This window comes from Colossoma macropomum, unplaced genomic scaffold, assembly GCF_904425465.1.
Source record: "Colossoma macropomum unplaced genomic scaffold, Colossoma_macropomum, whole genome shotgun sequence".
Classification (NCBI taxonomy): Eukaryota; Metazoa; Chordata; class Actinopteri; order Characiformes; family Serrasalmidae; genus Colossoma; species Colossoma macropomum.
The window spans coordinates 30,229,915-30,247,095 of record NW_023494792.1 but is presented as its reverse complement, the minus strand read 5'-3'; the positions used below and the strand labels follow the sequence as shown (position 1 = coordinate 30,247,095).

General features: G+C 38.6%; 1 protein-coding gene across 4 annotated transcripts in view; it reads right to left on the bottom strand.

The window, feature by feature from the left end:
- The window catches only part of fhl3b (four and a half LIM domains 3b), a 46,355-nt gene extending 31,202 nt beyond the window's left edge, over window positions 1-15,153 (bottom strand). For 2 of the 4 annotated variants that reach the window (XM_036576827.1, XM_036576825.1), the window contains exon 1: window positions 15,024-15,132. The gene's annotated coding sequence lies outside the window, so the exon portion shown is untranslated. Of the gene's footprint in view, window positions 1-15,023 lie in introns of all 4 variants that reach the window. The other 2 variants (XM_036576828.1, XM_036576826.1) reach the window with 2 other exon arrangements.
- Window positions 15,154-17,181: the final 2,028 nt, after the last annotated feature.

Genomic DNA, 17,181 nt, shown 5'->3' with positions numbered 1-17,181 from the left:
CATGTTAGCGTCCTTGGCTGATGTATGGAGCCTTTTAAAGCTACACTGCCAGTGATATGATTTTCAGTACATATTTTAAAGGCATACTTCACCCCCAAAGCACACAAGTGAAAGCTACTAGAGCCCTGGATAGCATTATATTGATAAGCTCATATAGATAAGTTTCACAAGCTTTCTTTAATCATTAGCCATGTTAGCATCCTCAGTGGATGCTTGGAGAACATTTAAAGTCACATTAATAACAAGTAAAAGCTACCTAGGGGTCTGGTTAGCATCACACCGATGAGATCATGCTAACAGATCCCCACAAGCTTTCTTTCATCGTTAGCCACGTTGGCGTTCTTGGCCGATGTGTGGAGCCGATTCTTCTGGAGGTGAGCTAACTGCCGATTCATGACTGATTTAGTGTGGGTCAGTGTGCAGAAGCAAATCAAAACACAGGAAGGGTGGCTGTGTTCTTGTTCCACCCCATATAGTTCAGGAGCTGCAGATTTCCACAGAAACTGCGCAGCTCTGATGTTTAATGATGTGTTAAACCCAACCCAAGAGCAGAATAAGTCATCTGTGTTTGAATACGGCCACTGTTTTCACTTATAACGCGTGTAAGTCACTCTTACTCAGTTAGACTCAATTTACTGATTATGAACTGAAACCATGTTTGGCTGGAATATATTGTGCTGAAATCTCGAGCATTAGAACAGTGTTAATTAAAATGATTAGGATTACTGTAATGAAGATTATGAAGATTTATTTCTAATCCGAAAGGTCTAAAACATATTGGAAAAGAAAAAAAACCTACTTTACTTTTAATATAAGTCAGTGGAACCAGACGTTCCCAGAGGAAAGACATATTCTAAATGAGATCTCCTCCTGATCTCAGGTACTTCTCCCAGACACAGTTAAGTCCAGTTTGAAATCAGAGTGAGAATGAAGCCATTTTCTCCTTTGTCTCCTTAGATTTTCTCACTTTCATCAAAATGTTGTCACATGTGGCTTAACTCTTTAGTGTCTGACTCGTCTCAGCTGAATAATATCTCCATACGAAAAGTGTGAAATCTCGTCGTCATCTGTCAGTGCAGAAGGAGAACTCACGCTTTCCTCCTTCATCACCGGAACTTCTTGTTAATCTCCTCTTTTCTCCTAAGGGGGGTTTAGGAGAAACAATGAGATCTGCTTTATTTCTCTGAGACAGTCGTAACAATCTTTTCCCCTGGGTTTTTACAAGTCATTTTGGGACGTTTCTTTCGGTCCATTTGTTTTGGTCCAAAGCAGCAGGCTTTTTCAAATTATGTCAAAAACTGAAAAATGACAAAAATGGAGTTACAAGGTTTTCTTCCGACGGCAGCAATATGTATGATGTAATGACTCAACACACCAGATGTACATACAGACAACATACTTGTACCAGATTCAATTGCAGTTATATATATATATATATATATACACACACATATATATATATATATATATATATATATATATATATATATATATATATATATAAATATATTAATTCCACATTGTCCATCTCGACTCTAGGCTCTTTACTTTATTGTTATATTTTAAAATTTTAAGCTATAAAAATATACAAAGATGTCCCTTTCCCCTGGGAAAATCAATATAGTGTACTTTTAAAACTCATTTAAGGTATACAATTAAGCCTTAAAAAGGAATTCCACTGACTTTTTTAAAACACAGACATTTTATTAAAACCATGAGAGAACCTACTTGTGTCTTCTGTGTTTTATATGTAAAGTTGATAATGGTGAAACAGTGGTAAATCTGAAAAAAATGTTTTCTTTGTGGACTATTTTACTTCACAACGCCTGGCATGTACCTCTCCTCCATGAATGGATTAAAAAAAATATGTTTCATGCCAAAAGCTTCTCAAATCTACCATAAAACAATGTCTCAGGTATCAGGCAACATATTTGTAACTATTTCAATGAAATAAGTTTCTGTGAGGGAGCTTTTAAAGGTGGACGTCTGGTTCCTATCACCACCACTGTGAACAATTCCGACTCAATAAGTTGTCCTAGAACAGAGATTTCACACCAAACCACTCTGAATGACTCTGTTTACATTTTAACCATTTAATTATGCAGAAAATTTGGAAAATCTGTGGAATTCCCCTTTAAGACCATTACTATACCTTTGAGGGTACGTTTACATTGTTCACTAACCTGAGCCACAGATCACGCGTATCGCAGGAATGTCATCTGCTCAGAATTTAACATCTACACAAAGCAGCGCTACAAACATGTGAACAAAACAAAACAGCTAAGCGCTAATAACTCACTACTAAACCACGTCTGTGAGAGTGAAGCTAACTCAAGTACATGACTAACAAGCGTCATACAGGCCTTAACAACAGCTTGTAAATGATATTCTCTTTATTTACGCATACCCCAGTTTCCATGTGCTGGAAACTGTTTGTGTCTCTTGTATCGGGGAGGTGCAGCCGATTGATTAAATTAAATGAAATGATGATTAATGTCAGCATGTTTTATATTCCCCTAACTTCATTCAACACAACCCTGGGGCTCCGTGTACCTCAGTTTGGGAATCACTGGTGTAGAGGAAACCAAACCCAAGGTGAGGTCTCCTCCCCGCATCAGTGGGCAATATAATACGCAAGTGCCAGTAAATTGTCTGCTAATGCACTTTTAGAGTCACTACAGTGGCCTGTCAGTGGCCTTTAACTGGACTTTTCGATGAGCTACAGGCTCAGGCCTAAAGTCAAACATAATTCTTGCTGCTTTTGAGGCAGGTTTGCCGCCTGAGCCAAACTTAATGGAGAACTGATGATGTACAAAGGAGCCCACTAGATGATAAACATTAAATTTGGTGTCTTTGCTTTGGCTTTATTCCTGATTTATGGCCGCCTAACTAAATTCAGGCTGTCATTTGTGGATTACCTCAGTGTGTAATTAAAGTGAGCAACATGTTTCTGCCAGCTGGTGTACAGCAAGTGTGCAGCCAGTGTGTGAAGGAAAGTGTGTGTTTGATGGTGAAGTGAAGCGCTATCTAATAAGTGACATAAGCAACTGCTTAGTGTCCTGTGGCTGCCAGGGGGCCCCCTTACAACCCCTTCTGGGTTATTGCTGTATTGTTACATTGTCAACGATGCTCGAGTGAGGAGGAAGAAAAGTTACTTAAAAAAGAACGTACAAAGCTGCCCAGAGGAAAAATTTCTTCCTTAAGATTGTCTCAGAGAAATAAAGCAGATCTCAATATTATAATAATGAAGGATCAGCGATTTCTGAGCTGTTTCTCCTAAACCACCTTAAGAGAAAAGAGGAGATTAACATCAGCGTTTCACTGTGAGAAGTTCTGGTGATGAAGGAGAAAAGCGTGAGCTCTCCTTCTGCACTGACAGACTGCTGAGAGGGTTCTGTAATATAGAATAGAGCTGTGTGAGAAAATGAGGAGATCGCACACTTAGTTAAGAGTTAAGCCACATGTGTGACAACATTTTGATTAAAGTGAGAAAAAAGAACTAAGCAAAAATAAATAAATAAATAAATGAAATAAGCCAACTAATCAAACTCAGCAAACTTCAGACGCCAAACAGGCCTTTTTGACTAAATTTGAAGTAAGAGGGAAAGCCGCCTACGCGGATACGCATGAATCAGCTTTTTTCCACTATACGTGTATGTATGTTTGATTGTGCTAACGTGAGAGCGAGCATTTGCTTTGTTCAGACCTCACACAGACTGTTTTATTGTGAAAAACAATGCGTCCTCCCGTTCCAAAACCCCTTACAGACGCCTGCTGATGTTTACAGAACAACACGGCTAAAATAAGAAGGTGAGTGAAGGCACCAGCAGGCCGGACTAGTGTTCGTGCTCTGTTTTGTGTCAATAAAAGCCATTTCACATTGTTACTCCTGGCACATGAACTGAAACGACTGGATGCTAATGGTGCGTGAATAAGTGTGTGTGCGTGTGTGTTGGTGTGCGTGCACACACACGTATGTGTTTTTGTTTTTGTACATTTTCAGGGCAAAAAAATGCCCTGACTTTGTGGGAAAGCCAGAGAAAAACAGCACTAATGTTCAGGGTCAACACAGTCTTCCTAAAGTGCATTTTACAAAAGCTATATGTTTCATTTTTTCTTTACAATGGAACGAGCAAAACTGCTTCTTCTTGGTCACTTAAACTCTCTACTATGGCTACATTATGTCCCCTATGTACTGTATATATGTATGAAAGTATAGGTAATAATAATATGCCCTATATGTATTTATAGTGCACATATATACATATATGTAAATATATAATATGCCCAGTAGATACTTGCATCTATGTAATGCATATGGGACATATTATAGACTAGCTATAGATTTACTATCTGTCTATCTATCTATCTATCTATACATATATATATATATATATATATATACATATATATATATATATATATATATATATATATATACATATATACATATATATATATACACATACGTGTGTGTGCAAAAGCAAGGGTGTGCATGGCTGTCCTAAAGCTTCCTCCATACCATACAGCCCTTCCTGGTCTTCCCGTCAGCTAACAGTTACTACAGGAATGCAGCTGTGGTCAGAAACGCTGCGGTGTAGGATCACGCGCTTCTAAAGATGCCTCAAATAAAGGCCCAAACAAATGCATTCTTCCTCCACCCTCAGCCTAAAAACAGCGCATTCCACCCTTCCAAAAAACAGAGAGAGCGCAAGAGAGAGAGAGAGAGGAAAAGAGAGAGGTGGGCACCACGCTTACGCTGATTACTCACTGGGAAACGTTCCTCTCAAAATGCCAATTACTACACTAAGCAAAAAGTTATGTGCTTATAGTTTGTTCACACCATCCTGTTCAAGCTCACTAACGACGTGTTTGCGGGACACGAGTGGAAACTATTCCCACCCGGTGCCAAAAGCCGCGCGGAGGCTGGAAACTAGCTCTCAGGGTGCTCAGTGCAAGATAAAAAAACACTAAGTGACATCATACGCTTGGATGGAAAGATGGAAAAGAGGAATGGGGAGGGGGGTGGAACATTACAGAAGGCTTTAAGATAGCTGGTGGGACCAAATGTCACTTTTAACCCCTTAAACTGCAGACTTTATTCAGCTATTAGTCTTACTATGTAATGTTAATGTTCACATCAATATTAATAGTAATATGTTATTAAACTTAGTTGGCTCCGCTGACTACAGGAAGCCTTTGAACTGGTTTTAATTTCAGTTGATTTACTTAAGGCAGTAATTGTGTTCATGTAATACAGGGGTCTCAAACTGAAATGACTTGGGGATGAGTGAAGTGTTGGTAAAGGGGGGCAGTTACTTCTGCTTTCTCTTTAGATTTGTTTGATAATTTAATTAATTTCTTGATTCTGAAACTCTGTATCTGCTGCTCCATCATGAATGAATCCACAAAGGCAGATTTAAGTAACTATCGGTCTAAAGTAGAATAAGAGCTGAGTTAGTTGAAGCTAAATCAGAGCCATGTCTACTCAGTGTGCAGCATTCATCCTACATTAGTTTTCCATTTGAACCATTCCTCTTGCATGCAGAGCTCTTTTTATAACATTGTGGTCTTCAGGCTAAGCTGATTTTATAGAGCTTGAGTTGGGTAACCAGCCCTAGCGTCTGTTGTGTGAAGCAAATCGCTGCAATTGGAACGAAACCTCGTATCTCCATCCAAATGGCTGTTGTCCTTTACATTGTGTGTGAATTTCATGATGAATGGACAAGAGGAAATGACCTAAAGTGTCTTGGAAAAAAGTCTGGTTCCTTTGACTTACATTGAAAGTAAAGTAGGTTTATTCCTTCTCCTGTAAAGTTTCCATTTTGAAGATAAAGGTTTTGCTTCAATAACAGCAAAATTTAGCTGTTGAATATAAATATTTAATATTTAACCTAAAAATTTAAATATTTAAGAATACTTTGTAAAAGTGTCAAAGAACATATAAAGCCGTCTCGTGGGATGGAACTACTGTTTTGGCTGAAGAAATTTCGGTAACACTTTCTATGAATGTCACGTTTGTAAGCATCTATAAACACATTTATAACATGTTATAATGTATTCATACGGCATTATAAACATGATTATAAGCATTTACAAAAAAGAATTACACTGAATTACACTTTATAGCCATGTTTATTATACATTATGAATTGTTAATATAATGCATTATAAGTAGTGTTGATAACATGTTATACTGTCAGTGCCAAAGAAGTCAGTCCCAACTTGGAGAGCGTAAAGACAAATACCAAGCTAACGGTGGTGTACATTACCTCTCCCACATTGGGTAAAACACTGATGGCAGCACTAGTTTAAACTCTGATATTTGAAGCCTGTAATGTGCTTTACTGTGAATGTTTTAGTGTTTCAGTAAATCCTTCAGTAAATACTTCAACTTGAAGCCTCACTCTGAACACTGGAGGAGGCTTTAGTACAGTACGCTTCACTTTACTTAGAGCGGACAAATACAACTTATGAGCTCTTATAATTTGTTATGATCAGTGCTTATAATGTATTATGTTAACAATTCATAATGCATAATAAGCATGGCTATAACATGTAACGCATTTTTATCAATATTTATAGCCATGTTTATAATGCCTTATGAATGCATTATAACATGTTATGAATGTGTTTATAGATGCTTACAAAGGTGACATTCATAGAAAATGTTACCAAAATTTCAAATATTACAGACATCAGGGTTAAATAATAACATCAGGGTTGAGTAGTAACAGGTAACAAGATACCCAAAAAAGTAACTTTATTTTACTTTATTTTAGCAAAAATAAAGCCTGAAATAATCTTTTAAAGTCAGAGGCATCGGATCGGGAGTTTTTTGGATCATATCACACATTTTTATTTCTACCATATATAAACCCTTAGTGTTTAAGGTGTTACTGCTATAAAATGTAAGTGTAGCTTTAATGTAAAGTCTCTAGTGGTCTAGCTATAACTGACTTTGATACACCACTGCTGTCTGTGGTCTGTCTTAGGCTAGGCAACTCCCAGAACCAGAACAGCAGAGTTATTTTAGATGTAAATGTTGTGTAACAGGGCTGATCCAGTTGTCTGAATGTAGACTGCAACAATTTAAAAAGCCCTTGCAGCCTTCAGATGGTGGTGTACCCTTTTGGATTTGGGCAGTTCATGTTTGTGTACAGCCTAGAACTAAAGCAGGAGGCAGCTTTAATTTTGAAGTCCACAATGCAGTTTATAAACACAATCTAATTAACATTCACTGGCCACTTTATTAGAAACAGCTACCTTGTATTTCCACTCACTGGCCACTTTATTAGAAACATCTAACTTGTCCTTCCACTCACTGGCCACTTTATTAGAAACACGTATCTTGTACTTCCACTCACTGGTCACTTTATTAGAAACACCTATCTTGTACTTCCACTCACTGGCCACTTTATTAGAAACACCTAACTTGTACTTCCACTCACTGGCCACTTTATTAGAAACACCTACCTTCCACTTTCACTCACACATAATTGTCATTTTAGAAAGACACTCTTTTCTCTTGTAATCAGGCCAGAACCAGCACTGGCATTTTTGCGTATAATTAATAAGGATCCTGCCTTTAACCTTACTCATCCAGTCTTTAACAGTATGGAACAGTGGCTTTGCACGTCGCTTTACTCTTCAATTGTATACGCATAGTGAAAATGCTTTCCATAAAGATCTGTCAACTCACTGACTACATAACAAAGGCTGCGGTACATAAACGGAGTGGAAAAAGTTTAATAAAATGTTTATATTGCACCAAATAGTTCAAGGCAGCCCGTGCTGCTGTTTACTAGCTATATTAAAGCTCATCTGTCCTTGATCAAGGCTGTCTAAATGTTTTGTTATAACAACGCAGGGGTTAGATGTTCCCTTCAAGGCCGCTTAGAAACTACACAGCGTGTGAAACACATCACAGGACTAGATATCACTGATCTGAGGCCAGTTAGCATGTATGAAACTTCTTTTCTTACATTTTGTTAAGTTATTTTTCACTAATATCTCACAGAAATAAGGAAATTCTGTAAAAAAAGCAGATTCTAAACGTCCAATCAAAACCACATTAGTGCTTAGAAGTAGAAGAGAAATTTTGTTATGATTTGAATTTGATGGAAAGCTATCATTATTTGTACAGTCTTGCTTTACATTGCATGTGATTTGTTGTTTTCGAAAGAAAAAGAAAACATTGAAACCCACTGAGACAGAATGTAAGTTGATTATGAATGTGATTAATTACACAACCAACTATGTCATTCTGTTCTTTGTTTTATTACAACAGCCTAGAGACCACCTTGTGATATGTGACCTTAGTAACCACCCAGGATACCAAAGCAACAGCCTAGCAACACCTTAGCAAGCAGCTGGGATTCCAGAGCAAAAGCCTTACGGCATCTTAGCAACAACCTGGGATAACATAGCAATGGCTGTGTTTTAAGCCAATTTACAAATACAAGAGAAAGTGACAGGGTCAGAACTGCTCACAGTGGTGGTGATAGAAACCAGACGTCTGTAGAGTTTAGTGCCTCTAAAGGCGCAGTACTATGTACGGAAATAATACCATGTAAGAGACAAAATGTGGGCTAATAGAGTGTACAGTACATTATCGAATATAATAAACACGCACACAGTCTAAGCCGCTTATCCTCCTGGGTGCCGGGGGTGCTGGAGCCTATCCCAGCGCTCTTTGGGCAGAAGGCAGGAAACACCCTGGACAGGCCGCCAGTCCATCACAGTGCAGACACACAGACATATACCTTCACACTGAGGGGCAATTTAGGGTCTCCAATTCACCTGACTGTGGAAAGAAACCAGAGAACCAGGAGGAAACCCACAAGGACACAGGGTGAACAAGCAAACTCCACACAGAAAGGACCCCTGGTTGCCCGACCTGGGAATCGAACCCAGGCCCTTCTTGCTGTGAGGCACCAGCAATACCCACTATGTATATGTTTCAGTTCCTGTATGCAATATATATAATTTAGTAGCTACATTGTGCTACAAAATGTACTAGTGCAGTGGAAAAAGTGCAGGATGCAATTTATACAAATTAAAATATAAAAGGAAGATAGAATCAATCAGTGTTAGCTGCTAAGAGCTCTGATGGCCCGGGGGACAAAGCTGTTTCTGAGGCAGGTGCTGTGCTCTTGATGTTTCAGAAACGTTTGCCAGAAAGAAGACGGAAGAACAGGGCATGAGCTGGCTGAGAGGCATTCGAGGTGATGGACTGAGCCCCCGCCAGATGCATAAACGTCCCGAGATTGTGGGAGGTCAGTGCCTATGATTTTGGAAGCAGTTCTGACAGTTCTTTGTAGGACTTGGAGATCTTGGGCATCAAACTATGATGCAACCAGCCAGTAAACTCTCTATAGTGCAGCAGTAACATTAAAAAGCCTGCAACAGATGTACTTATCTCTTTGTATCTCTTATAGCTTTTTAGTCTCCTCAGGTAGAAAAGCCACTGCTGTGCCTTTCAAGGGTGGTGTTGGTGTTCAAGGACCAAGAGAGTGAGTCTGACAGCTGCACACCCTGGAATCTGAAACTGCTGACAATTTCAATAGGCCAGCCATTGATGCTGTTGGCATATGATACTCTTTGTTGATCCTGTAGTCCACAATAAGCTCCCTGGTTTGGGTGACATTCAGGGTCAGATTGTTGTTGTGACGCCAACCAGACAGCTCTTATATCTCCCTCCTGTAGGCAGACTCATCATTACCGCTTATGAGTCCAGTCACAGTGGTGTCATCTGCAAACCTGATTGTTTTGTGTTTGTCTTTGACTACACAGTCATGGTACAAGGTTACATGAGGGCTATGCAGCACCACAATCTAATCTAATCATGTGATGTTGAGCACATCAATTGCTAAATAGCAAGATCATGCAAGCATTAACAAGAGCACAGGATAACATAAACCCATCAGCCAATACAACACTTCCCTATAAAGCATGCGTCCACTCTTGACAAGCAAAACATTTACCCAGTGAAGACGACACATTAAAATCAGACAGCTGAAATGTACGTAATACAGACAGCAGCAAACTTAAAAACCCAAACCATCAGGCATTCTAAGCTAAAGCATACTGGCACAGCAGGCATGGAAATTTTGTTTTCTATTCATTTATATCTTACCTATGATGACTTTATGCATGGAAGCAGACACTTCACAGATCACTACTGACAAGGACAATGCAACTTTTCTTTAACTCGAGTGCCTGACATTTTATATTTGTTGCAGGCCACTTTTATAGATCCCTCAAGCACATTTTTTAAATATCCGCAGCTTCAAATTAAAGTACATTCAAAACAACACCTGCTAAAAAAAAAACAAAAAAACATGAAAGCTTGACTGAAGTAATGGTGGATAGTTGAACGGTTACTAAGCGGTTATTTGAGGAGAAAATGAAGCGGATGTTTTGGCAAGATGTGGAGAGCATCTGGATTTTGATTGGCCATGACATTTTTCGTCTTTGCTGCTAGTAAAGTTCCCACTGCGAGCCAAAACAGCTGTTTAGATTTTGTCATAATTACTCACCAGGGCCCCCTAGTGGCTGGAGCCCCCGGGCACTCGCCCATAAAACACATAGGATTATCCAGGCCTGTTCGAGGGTGAAAAAGCTGTATAATGGGGGGCTGTGGCAGCACCCCTGTGGAGTTCCCATGCTTAGAGTCAGTGTGGATGAGTACATGTTTCCAGTTCTCACTGTCTGTTGGTTAGAAAGTCCAATACCACAGCTGTTGGTTAGAAAGTCCAATACCACAGCTTTAACTCAACTGTGCCAAATGCAGTTATTACACGAAATAGTGATGAATGTGTTGACTGTAGTTTTACGATTGTTTCGAGAAGATTTTGGCCACAAATGTATTTTTTTTTAATTCATTCATGGTGAAGGGGTACATGCGGGGTGTTGTAAGTCAAAATAATTCCCAAAGAAAGCTTTTTCTTCAGATTTTCCACTATTTTACCATCATCAGCATTACATATAAAACTCAGAAGACTCGTGTAGGTTCACTGGTGGTTTGGATAGTAAATAAAATGTCTATATTTGTGTTGTAGGCATTGTGACCCCTGGTTCCCATCACCACCACTGTAAAGAAATCTGAATCTCTACAATGAAACATTTCACACCAAACCACTCTGAATGACTCTGTTTACATCTCAGCTGAATTATTAAGAGATCACAGCAACCGCTTGGTGTGGTAATGACGTTTTGCTGTTTGAAAGCCTCTGTGCTTGCAGGATTAATTGCTGTAAGCGCTTTAATGTTCAAATTTGAGTGGGGCCACTCTGTCCTGCCTTATAACTTAATCACAAGGCTCTGGAGATTAGCCTGTTAGGCCTTAATGCCGTATCGTATAGCCTAATCACAGGGCTTCATGATCAGCTTAAGCCTATGATTTCATTATTATACAGATCAGCAGACTCATTCACAATCACAACCTCTTAATCCAGTTTAAACAGCTTTGAAGTGCTGTCCTTCTACACTGCACTGTAACTGAAGATGGCTTTTCACAGGTAAAGTGCTGGAAATTCGATGATGTTAAATACTGGGTAAAATAACAGCAGCGAATGTGAAATAACTGTATTTCACCTGATAAATATCTTTACTGGCATACCTGGGAAACTGTTCAGCACGGTTAGAACTAACCCTTTTAGTCTGGGTCATGAGTATGAACAAAACTCAAATATGAGGAAAAACACCTCTACGATAATGCTGATTCTGTTAGCGCACCTATGGGACTCTAGTAGTGTGTTAGCGAAAAGCTAATGGTGCTTTGCATTAACATTTTTGGCTGTTCTAACTTAATCACAGAAATTTGAAGCTTCAACATTTGTAGGAAAAGTTGGTTCAGGAAAAGTTTTCTACTGACTACTTGGCTGCTTGATCTTTATTGTACAGAACTTTCTACAGTCTTCTCAATGGCTGGTGCATGATTCCTCTGATTGTATCCATCCATCTTGTACCTGGTCGTTCTCTTCCTCTTTTAATTTTAGCCCTCTACTGCACGCATTATGAGAGCAATTTAAAAATATACATACTCAACTCACTTTTTTGCATAAAACGGTCCTTGATTTTTTGACCTGAAATTCAAAAACATAAAAAAAAAAATATATATGTGTAGGTGTCCTTTTGGAGTCTGTTGCCTTGAGGCAACATTTTGCATCAGTGGGAAGAAATGAAATAGAGCAGTGTTCCCTGAAGTGGTGAGACCTGGCTTGTGACCTGGCTAAATCCATTCCACTGTCGCACAATGTTGCTTCTAGGCAACAAACATAATTCTGCAAATTCTTATAAAAAATACTGAATACTGAATGTTAAAAAAGAGGTTTAAAAAGATGTGCCGACTAAGAGAGAGTGTGACCAAGTACATGCTTTTATTGACTTACTCAAACTCCTCCCTTTATTGTTAACCCTATCCTTGTCTTTAAATATGTATAATGTTATTGTAAAATGAGGAAAATGTGTATGTTGCCCTGAGGCAACAGCGGACAATAGAAGGTTAACTCTTCCAAGAATAATGGTCTTTTTCAATGAACTCGTTCTTCCCAGAATGTGTCCAAAGTAAGAGCTTCAGTCTGGATATCTGGGCTTTTGAGTGAGAGGTGGGATTTGATTTGGTCGAGGATCCATGTGTTTGTTTTCTTTACCCTCCGAGGTTCTCTTAAAAGTCTTCGTCAACACCAGCTTTCAGAGGCACCTGTATTTTTGTCACACTTGTTTGTTGTCCAGCTTTCACATCCATAAAGAACCACAGAGAAGACCACAACCTGGACAATTCTGATCTTTGTAGAGACAAATCTTTGCATTTAAAGATCTTTTCAACCTCCTTCATGTTTGTTCTTTATTGTTCAGTGTAACCATCTGTTTCTCTGTGCATATGACAATAAACTCTGGGTTCTAACACACAGAGCTGGATCGAAGGCCTCCACTGGCTCCAGTTAAGACCATTTAAGACATAGACGACTACACCAGGACCCTCACTGAATCCACACAGTGGTGAACATGCAGCATAAAGCCACTGGATAATGGGAATAACAAACAAAGGGAGGAAGAAAGAGAGAGAGAGAGATAGAAAGAAAGAGAGGGAGACAGAAAACAAAATAAAGAGAAGAAAGGAAGAGAGAGAAAAAGAAGAGAGGAAGCCACACAAATTCCATCCTGGGTTAGCACAGAGCAAGCCGCCTAGACAAAAATAACTCGCTTTTCCTGCTTCTTCTGTGAGCGGACCCTTAGGGGGAAAGGCCCCACACAATCGTCAGGCTGGGTTACAGAGTGATCGGCACACTAAATATCATTTGAGTCATTTACTGGATTCATATGTCAAAAAACTATTAGCATACAGATGGGGGCTCTATGATACAATGCACAGAGGAACATTACAGACAGAGCTTTCACACTGTGCCAGTAATTGTGGAGTGGTTTTAATCCAGTATGAATCTGCAGTGTGTGTAGTTTTACAGTCTGACGGTAATAATTGTGGAGTGATTTTAATCCAGTATGAATCTGCAGTGTGTAGTTTTACAGTCTGACGGTAATAATTGTGGAGTGATTTTAATCCAGTATGAATCTGCAGCGTGTGTAGTTTAACAGTCTGACGGCAATAACTGTCGAGCGATTTTAATCCCTTCAGGCCCTCTGTGGGGAATTTAAGGAAATTACAGAGGCACTTCATCCTGAACTAATCGTCCAGTCAGTTCTGAAAAATCAGATTAACCAATTTCCAGAGGGTAAATTAATCTAATAGAACTTCAGAACTTATAACAGCATAAACAGTGGCCAATACAGCTTAAGGGTGGGTAACACTTAAACGACATTTTCATAATACGTATGTTTTCTGATGTTTGTTAAATGTTTGGTTTTTCAGACGTTTTAAAGACAGGTTGGAAACAGACAGAACACACCATCAAAAACAGAAAAAAAACTATTTAAAATACTGTTAGTATTATATAGTACAGCCACCATTCATATTTAAACCTGTGTACACTCACCCAGACAAATTCTTATGCACATGTCCACATCACACTGTAACATGCTGTATATAATAGTGTATATATCCTCTCAGACACATGTACATACCTCTAATCACATCACACTGTAATATATAATAGTATATATGACATACAATTCTGTGCAAAGTGTGAAAATTAGATTTAAAAGCTAATTATCTGGACACACTAACAAAAGCCCAGCATTATTTGTAGGCATCATCAAATACTTTGTTTGTCTAAGCAGAACATCATTAAATTGAATAAGTTGTGCTGCTGGTGGATTTGAACCAATCTATGCGACGGCTGGAGGCGTCCAGGAGAAATCTGGACTCCAACCTGTGTTCCTCTGACCAACTCACGAAATGCTGACTACTTTTTTTTTCAGAAGCGCATTCAAGAATTTTCAGGAATATGCACATATAAAAATATCAGCGTCATATTATGATTAATGCCCCTTTATTAGAGAAATAGAAATGCGTTTTTTATTACACCTCACCTTCTTTTCATTTCCTTTTCGTTGCATTTTACTGCATTAACATTTGGTTTCATCTACTCTAACGTTTTATGGTGCTTTTACAAGGAAAAGCAGACTTGCTGCCCAAATAAATGAGCCGTATGAAGCGTTTCGTTCCAAAATGCTGCGTGTTCATCTGTGGCACTTCTGGATAAAATGAGTTTTTGAAAAAAAAAGACAGCTGATGAACTAAAGGGAACACATTTTATGTCCCAAATGAAGGTGATATTAATCGTAATATAGCCCACTCATGATTATATCTCCTAAAAACAAGACAAATTCATGAAAGTGGTCCATGCTCGAGCTCTGGACTGAAGCCCTTCATGTGTACACGGACACTTTCCTGTCTAATCCCTAATACTGTATTAAACACTATTGGTATTCCACTGTTGTTACCAGGCGAGTTTATCATGCCGGCTCACACTGTTTGAAGTGTAGCTAAGACAGACTGCTGGTGTGAGTAGTGTAACTGTGAGAAAACTGATCCTGACTGGGAGTCCGGAGGGTCTTACCTTCTTCTCTGAGGCTCCTCTGATGCTCGGTGTGTGTCTGTAGTCCTCTGAGAGAGATGTGATCAGACTGCAGGAGGAGGAGAAGCAGAGCTGTGCCGGCGCTCCGGAGTGTGAGCGTGTGAAAGTGAGCGTGGTGTGTTCAGGGACACTGTGAGTCACGTGGCTCCGCCTCTGGAACAGATACCAGACAATAGCCCTGTCACTGCATCAAAACTCCACCAGTTATCTGGAATAGGTGCCCATCTGTACAGATTACCAGCGTAAAACAGCACGTACTTTCACAGAACACGGCCGTGTAAGGCTGGGATCTGAGAAATCTGTAGATATAGATATAGATATAGATACACAGACATAGACCAGTACAGTTTTGCCCATCAAAATTAACATCAATAATTCTGTCTTGTTTACCATTTTTTGGATAGTAAAAATCTCTTTTACCCATTGAGATGTCGACAGAGTCATTCAGAGTGGTTTGGTGTGAAATGGTTCACTGTAGAGAAACTTACAGACTCAGATGTCTGTACAGTGGTGGTGATAGGAACCAGACGTCACAATGTCTACAACACAGAGGCTTTCAAACAGCAAAACATCATTACCACACCAAGCGGTTGCTGTGATCTCTTAATAATTCAGCTGAGATGTAAACAGAGTCATTCAGAGTGGTTTGGTGTGAAATGTTTCATTGTAGAGATTCAGATTTCTTTACAGTGGTGGTGATAGGAACCAGGGGGTCACAATGCCTACAACACAAATATAGACATTTTAATTACTATACAAAACCACCGGTGAACCCACACCTGTCTTCTGAGTGTTTATATGTAATGTTGGTGATGCTGAAATAGTGGAAAATCTGAAAAAAAAAGTTTTCTTTTCTGAAAATACTGATAAAAATGCATTTTAGACCAAAACCTAGTATAAAACAATGTCTCAGGCATCAGGCGGCGCATTCATAACCATTTCACTTAATAGCTTTGTGTGAGGGAGCTTTTAGACGTCTGGTTCCCATCACTGGTTCTGAGTAATACACTCATAACTATTACTCTACTACAGTTATATTGAATGAGTTAATAGTTATAACTTACTTGTACAACTAATACAGTACTGTTATAATACATTTCACATAACTAACACACTAATGTAGTCATAACTAAAACACTAATAGTAGTTACCAGTACATTAAGTGACAACTAAAAAAGGAATTTATTAATTACTAATACGCAGAGTAATAAACAATAATACTATAGAGTAGTATTATAGTACAGTACTATAGTACTGTATAGTAGTATAGTATACTATGATAACTAATACAATAATACTGTCATACTTAACACTCTAATACAACCATTACTGATACACTAATGCAGTCATAACCAATAATCAAATACAGTCACATAAACACGCTAACAGTTATGACTATGGAGCTGTAACTAAAACAGTAATCCAGTTATATCTTCTCATAGCAAACACTAATACTCTTAAACAGTGACACTAACTACTAAACTAAGTCATAACATTACAGTAATGTAGTAATAACTAATACATCTAAACATAACTAATATTTTAATAGTTATAACTAATACACTTGCCATAGTTAATACAGGAGACCAAAATAAGCATCTGTTCCACCATCCATCAATGACATCCAATAATTATTCTTACTTAACTAATTCAAATCTTTTTCAAACCCTTTTCAGAGGAAACTGTGAAACCTCGACGTCCCACCATCATCAGCAGCAGCATCACAGAATAAGGGGGTTCAGCAACCCCCCTTTTTTTTATTTTACTGGCATTTTATTTCAGAAAATAAATGAGTAATGAATTACTATTCATTATATATATATATATATATATATATATATATATATATATATGAAATCATTTTATTACTCATTTATTTTCTGAAATAAAATTCCAGTTTATGGCACACATGTGTTGGTGGAAACTTTAAATAAAAACTTACAAAAAAGAAAACAGGTGACTGACACCACTATCTAACAGCAGCACAGACCCCAGCAGGTTAAAACCTCTCACCCGTTTAGAGAGCCCTGTTTATAAGACGCCTTGCGACATCTAGCGGCAGTTTAACAGCATTACAGTTCTTCAAGACACAGCTTGAGATGCCGACAGAGATTCAACATTCAACCAAATCCAGTGCTCA